At 45.9% G+C, this 8394-nt stretch overlaps 1 protein-coding gene across 1 annotated transcript in view; it reads right to left on the bottom strand.

Annotated features, from left to right (window-relative positions):
- The window catches only part of NAV2 (neuron navigator 2), a 420322-nt gene that overhangs the window by 199504 nt on the left and 212424 nt on the right, over positions 1–8394 (bottom strand).

Here is an 8394-nt window from a genome sequence, read left to right as displayed (position 1 = left end):
GTGGGGGAAATGGCAAATGAGAGAGGCGGGGATGTGCTGCTGAGGACAAAGGAGGAGGAATGAGTGCCAAGTGTGGCAGAATTCTTAATGGATTTGGGGACTTCACAAAAAGTCTCTGCTGCTGCTCCCCAAACGCTTTGCCTGCCTGGGTGGAGGGGGAGCTGGGATGCACCCACCCCTGCAGTGCCAGTTGCTGCTCCTGCACCCCCCTTCACAAAATCCTGGATCTGCCTATGCCTCATAGTGATTTATCAAGCTTAGCAAAAATGCTTGGGGTATAGAGGCTAATATATTTCTATTGAGAGTGTATTGTAAAATTGGAAATTTTCCACAAGCTTAAATAATGAGAACATGTGCAGCAAAAGCTGCTTCATGAGATAGCCCTGGCACAAAGCCTTTTGTCAAATGTAGTAAGATTCCTGATTAACAAAATCAGGAAAAATGCTGCTGTTTATGGAGCTCTATAGCTGGGATGAGCAGACCGCCTGACAGGGCCTTCCCCTGATACGGGAAGATGCATTATCTTCACAGCGTATAATAACTGAGCCTATGCCAGAATCAAAGGAATAACACCAAAAAAGGTGATTAATCAGTTTTTTCAAAGCAAAGCTTCCCAGGCAAGGAAATGCTCTGTGATCCCACAGTAAAGTGCACAGCAAACATCTCATATAACTGCAGACAAAACTAATGCACTTCTCTGATCTGGATAGGATCAGTTGCTCTCAATTTTACTTGCTGGTTTTTTACCAAGATGTTTATCCTTTAGAGGGTATTTAATTTATTGTAATATAAAACAAAAGTCAAATTTATTCTTTTGAATCTGGAGTATTATTTTCACCCCATGAGGTAAGCTCTATCTAGTCACTTCAATTGCAGTTTTGGTCCCTTAGCACTTCTGAAAACCAGGACCAATTCTGGGGGAACGTCAGCTGGGAGACTTGCATTCTGTAAAGTCTCCCCAGTGGTCACATTAAAGCTGCAATACATGAAACAACAGTTCAGTTGTTTGCTACTTTATTTTATCAAGACTCAGCAGTTTTAAGTTGGCAAGGAGTGGGAGCTGGAGCGTAGACAACACTTTTGTCTCAATATTTTGACACAACTGACTAAGACGCTTGAATACCTTGTTGTTTTTGTGTAGTTACTGTAAAACTCGAAAGACTCTCCACATGACTAAGAAAGAACAAGGTTAGAGAGACCTCTATCGTCTGCATACAGTTATGCTATTACAAAATGATGAAACATTTGAGCTGCCTTCCAAAATCACTGACAACTTTTAATTTGAATCTTAGGAAATGTCACTGTTAAAGAGTTCTCTCATTTGTAAAAAATAAATCCCAAGAGCCCTGGTTCGACCGAAGCAGCCAAAGGCATTAATGGACTTCACACAATAGGCTGAAACTACTGCCTTTCATGCAGATCATGTCCATAGATTACTACAAACGTCTCTAATTTGGGGTCAGTCAGGTATCTCATACAAAAATGCCAGCCACCAGGACAAAGTAAAAAACAGACACTGAACTGTCAATCATGGACATCAAACTAAACATTTGTTTGTTACTGAGAAATGATTTACTTTGCCAACCCACAAAATTATGCAGTTCGCAAGAGTAATCATGAGTAGAAGAAAGCAACACAGTTTAAAATACCAATTATATTTTTAAATGAATGAGTAGATCTGAAATCTAGATCTCTACCAATACTAGAATTTTGCTAAGGTGTGTACTCACAGTGATGCAGACAAAAGTATCTATTAATCCCAGATAAACAGAATTAGTCTAGCCAAAGCCCACAGTTATAGATTTATTTTTGCTATACATGCTGTGGCCCTGGGCACTGCTCCCTTTTACAGATGAGTATTTCTTCCTTCCCTGTTCAATGAGACTTTCTCTTTCAACTTGACCTAGCTTATTTCGGGAAGGTCCAGCACCTGTAGTGGAAGAGAGGTGTGCATGCCTCTTGACTGTGTCATCATGAAAACTTCATGTTTCATGGTACTTCTGTACAGAGAGGTCTACACTGTGGCTCAAAGCCCACAGCTTAGATCAGGGTGGCCAACCCACAGTATACATACCACAAGTGGCATGCACTACCATTGTGTGTGGCACACAAAAGCTACTAGGAGTGACGCGGAGACGGCTGGGGCATGGGGTAGGAGTGGGGCTGGAGCAGGGAAGTCAGAAAAGAGGGGAGGGGAAGAAAGTGGCAGGGTCAGCGTTGCCGTTGCTGACCTGCTTGGCTGCTCCAGTGCACTCAGCTCCACTGCAAAGGTTGGGTAGAAACAGCCCTGTGTGCCCAGCCAGACAAGCTGTATGCAGGATACAGGCTGCACTGCCCAGCCTAAAGGTAAGACTGACCACCCTCCTTCCCTCTCAACACTCTCCAGTGCATGGTACCTCCCTCCCCCTGTCCCCCATAGCAAAGGGGATGCAGGAGTGGGGTTTGCCAAGGGCAAAAAATGTGTCAGTTAGACCTCTGCCCTGGCCCAGCCCTGCCTGCCAGTCACAGACCAGGACTTGCAGCAAACTCCGAGTCTGGAGAGCCCAGATTGAGACTGGCCACATCACTGCCCCTTGCCAAGTCCTCTGTGCCAGGTGCTCCCACAAGTACAGGAGGACACCCCTCCTGCAGCCCCACATACCGTGGTAGCTTCCCACACTGAGCTGTCTGTCCAGGGTGCTCCCCCCAGTTAACACTTGGATGCAGGGTTCCACTATCAATTGCCCAACAAGGAGTCCTGAGACAAGGATACCATGGGGTAGCACTATCTCAGGGCCAGCCCTCAGTAGCGCTTCATCCCACTGCCCTCAGTGAGGGCTGTCACAGCTGTAGCCATAAAATAATAAAGCGACTGCAGCTAGCTTCCATTAGCTTTGCTAGTAGGCAGCCATAGTTTTCCACCATTCTTTAAAATATTTATAAGAAATTGTTTTATTTTTCTTCTGAATTCTAAGCTCAAGTGATACAAAACAATAAAACAGGGGTAGCCAAACTGCAGCACATTCCACAGGCAGCCACTGAGTGTAGCATATGTGCTCTGGTCACATAAGAAAGGGGGTGCTGGAATGGAGGCTGTGGGGCTTGAGCCTCCAGCTGCATAGGATGGAAGGGTGGTATGACGCTTCTGCAAGAGGAGGTGTCACCACCAGGAGCAAGGTTAAGACTTGCCTACCTTACAGCTGCCGCCAAATAAATGGCTTTGGATTCTCACTCACCATATAAAATTGCAGCATTTTCAGGGCCAGGGAAGGGTTAACCTGGCTCTTGGCAGTGACTTCTCTGGCAGATATATTTTGCTGTTGCTTTGATCTAGGGGGCTGCCATTCTGGCACCCCTTAGAATGCAAACTATCAGGTACACCTCTGGAGACAAGGACCAGAGTAGCACCCAGGCAAAGAGGTGGGGGGCATAACTTGTGGCACACCTGTCAAAATGCTGGCCACCACTGGCCTAGATGGAGGGACAACTGGAAGCACACCATATAGAAAGAGCATTACAGGGAAATTTTGTTGAGTCAGCTAGATTTTTACAGTATTTTTGTTGAGTCAGCTAGATTTCTTACAGTAGAGACACGAGAGATTCCAGTATGGGCTCTGCTATACCCTCAGCTTTATCATCATGGTAGGTCATGGTCTCAGCCCAATTCCACCTTTTTTGGGGTGGCTATGATGCTACTAGCACTAGCAACATGCAGCCTTGTACTCTTCAGCTCAGTTATGGCTAGCTTTTACACAAGTGGTCAGGTGAAGATTGAGACGGGAAAGGCAGTTGTATAGGCTTAGCAGGAAAGCCAAAACTGAATGAACCATAGAGACTGAACCATCTCTTGCCTTTAGATGTGGCTCCTTCAGCTGGAGGGGGGACACACTGAAATCATTCTAGGGCACTCAGGAAAACTAGATTATTGTTGTATCTGTTCTTCAGTTGAATAGTGGATTTCAGTGTCTATGCTTTATCTATATAAGACAGCTAACAGAACAAAGATAGAAATCAAACTTAGCTATGAATTAATCAAACCCAACCATGAAACTCAGAGCCAACTCTTCATTTAAGAAGATAGTGATCAAGGTTATGTTTAAATATAACTGACTTTTTTTATCCTCTTGGCCTATGCAGTAACACAGCTTCAACTACATTTCCTGACTTTTCTAGGCTGTTTCTAAACTATATATCCTTTTGTTTTGTTTTTAATATTTTTAAAGCTTATACCAACTATGGCAACGATTTTAGTCTTGTAAAGCTCTATTGCAATTGTTATTGAAACTTCAGCCTCTCTATGTTTAGGTAAAAGATCTGAGCATATTTTGAAATGCCAAATTCAGCCAGTTAAACAGTTTTAGGATTAAACACAGATATGATTTACTACATACTTGTATCTTGTCCTGTAACTGTACTGTACTGCTGGATTTACTCTGTGAGGTCTTTTAGCTGCCCTGTGGGCATAAACCCAATGCAAATATACTATCAAGATTAGCAGAGATGGGCTAATTTTCCTCTAAAATATGCTTGATAGATAATAAATAGTCATATAATGGCCAGTACAAAATTGCACTATGTGGGTTTATTAAAATCAAACCAAAAAAAAAAAAATCAAATCACATGAATAAATAATCAAAAGCAGAAATGAATGCTGAAATGCTGTCATATATGACTGTACTATAATGAACATTTTCTACTTAAAACACAATTAGATGCTCATCTATACACATGCTCTTGCATGCTCTTGCAGACTGTAGATGATATTCTTTCCAGGCTTCTTAAAAAGCACTAGCACTTTAATGCTCCTCCACAGATATGATTTTTCTGTAAGTAGGAATCTGGCTTTAGGAAACAGAAATGGCAATCTCCTAGTAAATGAGGAGTTAACAGATAACATCAAGAATGGTTTCTTATTGCATTGCAAAAACTCTTTGCATTGCAAAAATGCTACTCCTTTGGCTAGTTCTCCTGATGCGCCAAGAAAATGGAGCAATTCAGGTCAACTCATAATTCATGTCACTAGCCATTGTTAAGGCCACTGTCAATTACATGGCACTTCAATTGCTGAAACTGAGCAGAAATGGAAAAAAAAGACATTGGTAACTGATTGAAACTGATTTAAAAAAAAAAACCCTCAAGTTTCTATTGCGCATTTACTTAACATCTCACTGCTTTTTACAGTTTGGCAGTAGAACTGTCATGGGCTCAATTTATGTCTTTTGAAAAGCTGAGGGCTGCCCAACTCATTTGGGTTGACAGATGGGATCTGAGCCAGAGAGCCATGAGCAGCAGCAGCACTGTTCGCCCCACATGCTGTGTGCACCACCATTCCTTGCCCCACTACTGAAAAGGCATCCTCAGGGGCACACAGCAGCAGTGTTAACCCCTCAGGATGCTAACACAACAGCAGTTGTTAACCCCTGAGGGATGTTAACCCCTGCCAGCACAGCAGAATTTCTGGCAATGCCACCACGATTTAACCACTTGTGGTTAAAGATGTAACCGCAGGCCACTAATGATTTCACCTGGCAATGTCACCATGATTTAACCACAGGCCACTAACTGGACAGCATGCCTTCAGATATATGCTAGCGTAAATGGTTTTAGTATAATAATTTTCTGAGAAAGTTAACCAGCCTATTAAGATGCACACTACTACAGGAGTTTGAGGGCTTTCCATACCATTTGCAACTTGGATTAGTGAGAACATTTATTTAAAAAATGCAGATAGCACTAAGGTCAGCATTTTGGAGGACAGAATTACAGCTCAAAATAATTCTGATAAAGTAGAGAACTGGTCTGAAACCTATATGGTGAAATATAGTTAAGACAAGTGCAAAACACTGCATGTAGAAAAGAGATATAAAATTTGTCTTCAAACATGGTCATGTACACCACACACAACTGACAGCCAAATAGTGTTATTCAAAGAGAAAAAAATTAGGTTGGAGAGTAAACTGTAACTGATAGGCTGGGGAACTCCCTTCTCAAAAGCACGGTGGCAGAAAGAGATCTTGGAGTCATTACTGACTCCAAGATGAACATAGGCCAACAATGCGAGGACACAGTCAGTAGGGCTAACAGTACGTGCATTCACAGATGCATCACAAGCAGGGCCAAGTAGGTGATCCTCCTCCTCTATGTGACACTGGTCAGGCTGCAGCTGGAGTACTGCGTCCAGTTCTGGGCGCCGCACTTCAGGAGGGATGTGGACAGCATTGAGAGGATCCAAAGGAGGGCCACTCACATAATCTGGGGACAGCAGGGCAGACCCTACAAAGAGAGGCTACAGGACCTTAACCTGTTCAGCCTTCACAAGAGAAGGCTGAGGAGGGACCTGGTGGCTATCTATAAACTTACTAGGCGGGGACCAGTGGGGATTGGGAGAGACCTTGTTCTCCCAAGTGCTTTCCGGAGTAACAAGGAGTAATGGTCATAAGTTGTTAGAGGGTAGGTTTAGACTAGACATTAAAAGGCACTACTTCACAGTCAGGGCGGCTAGGATCTGGAACCAGCTTCCAAGGGAACTGATGCTGGCTCCCTCCTTGGGGGTCTTTAAGAGGAGGCTTGACGTTTACCTAGCTGTGGCCATTTAAGCCTAGTTTTCTCTCCTGCCCAGGGCAGGGGGTTGGACTAGATATACAAGGTCCCTTCCGACCCTACATCTATGAATCTATGATGATGGTCTTACACATGCTGCCTTTCTACTGTGGAAGAGGTTCCCTGGAGAACTATGATTCAGAGGGATCTTTGTGACACAGTTCTTGAAAAGTTCTCCTGGATATATTTGGCCTCTTAGGCTAAGGACAGATGTTACACATAAACTGGTTTAAGTGATCAGAAACTGGTTTAAACCAGTAACAGAACAGAAGCTCAATGCACATAAACCAGTTTCAAAATGGCTGGAAATGATTTAAGATAAACCTGGTTGAATGTAGTATCAGACTTAACTGATTTGGGCCAAACCAGTTTATGAAACTTCTGTCCCAGACCCCTTCTTGGTTTAAGTTAAATCACAGTCCCCCAGGATCCTAGCATGCTTTGCAGCCCTGGGCTGGATTGAGCTGTGTGCTCCAGAGAGCAGGGCTGGCTCCACCTCTCTGCTCCCTAGCTGGAGCAGTGAGGGCTGGCTGACAAGGGGGTGGGTGGAGCAAACCTGGTTGGGGATGCATTCCAGTCTAAATGGGGAGCACTGCCCACCCCCCCTCCCGCTCCCAGGCAAACCCCAGCTAGGGCATGGGGTCAGGGAGGGGGCTTAAACACCCTGTCCCCCACTCAAACTTACTGCTGGCTGCAACTGTGGACTACAAATCCCAGAGGCACCTGGAAGCAGGAAGAAGTGATGAGCAACCCTGCAGAGTCCTTCTGCTGTAATTCTGGACTGCAAATCCCAGAGACATGGGGGGCAACAGGAAGAAGATCTGAACACAGCCAGAAAGCCATGCTCTAGCGCCCCCTGGCTTCTGGCCGGAGCCACTGCAGGCATGTGGCTGAATTTTCTGGATCAAAGGTAAATGTCTGATCACTTCTGTTTCAATTTAACTCTGTACCACTTAGACTAACCTGAAAAGACTGAATTGATTCAGCCTCAGGCTTTTTGAGTGTCTGTACCTAGGCCCAGTCAGGGCTGAACCTATAAACTCAAACTAGTCTAGGGTTACCATATTTCCAGGTTCGAAAAAGAGGACACCTCTCACGCAGGAAGAGTGGGGCGTGGGGGGAATATGACGGTGGAGGGGCAGTGACATGCTGGTGTCCTGCCCCTGCCCATTCTGTTTCCTCTCACTGCCAAGCCACAGCCCTCCCCAACCCTGCAGCTGCCCCTTACTCCCAAACCGCAGTACCCTGCCCCCCTGGACCATGATGATGCCTCTCACTCCTTACCCACAGTCCCCACCACCCCTGCTGGTGCCCCTCACGCCTAACCTGCATCCCCCTGGTGCTGCCAGTGCCCTGCACCCCCAACTCACAGTCCCCCATCCTCCCCCTAGTGCCCCTCACTCCTAAGCCACAGCCCACACAGCCCTAATGGTGTCCCTCACTCCTGACCTGCAGCCTCCTGCCCCCACCCCAGCCCTGCCAGAGGGGCTCCATCTGTCCCTGTCCTAACTGGGCTAGGGTGTGGTGGCTCCAATTCATGTAGGAGGTGGCAGAGTGCGTTCGGCCCCAGCATGGGCTAGAGGGAAGAGGAGGGGAGACTTGTGGCACCCCCCACCCTGGAATGGGGCTACGATGCCACACCAGGAAGCCTGTCCATGGGCCCTCTCCTTCCCCTTCTCCCTCTCTCCCTGGACAGTATCTCGTAGCTGTTCAGCCCCTGCAATCACAGGCACCGGCCCGTGTGCTACTGACCAGGCTACAGAGTTCCCTGTTCCCCTCAGAAGGCTCCCCCATCCCTTTTCCATGCTGCCCAGT

Source organism: Alligator sinensis, unplaced genomic scaffold (assembly GCF_000455745.1).
Source record: "Alligator sinensis unplaced genomic scaffold, ASM45574v1 scaffold442_1, whole genome shotgun sequence".
NCBI lineage: Eukaryota > Metazoa > Chordata > Crocodylia > Alligatoridae > Alligator > Alligator sinensis.
The sequence above is the reverse complement of the archived record's forward strand: the minus strand, read 5'-3'. Positions and strand labels throughout refer to the sequence as shown.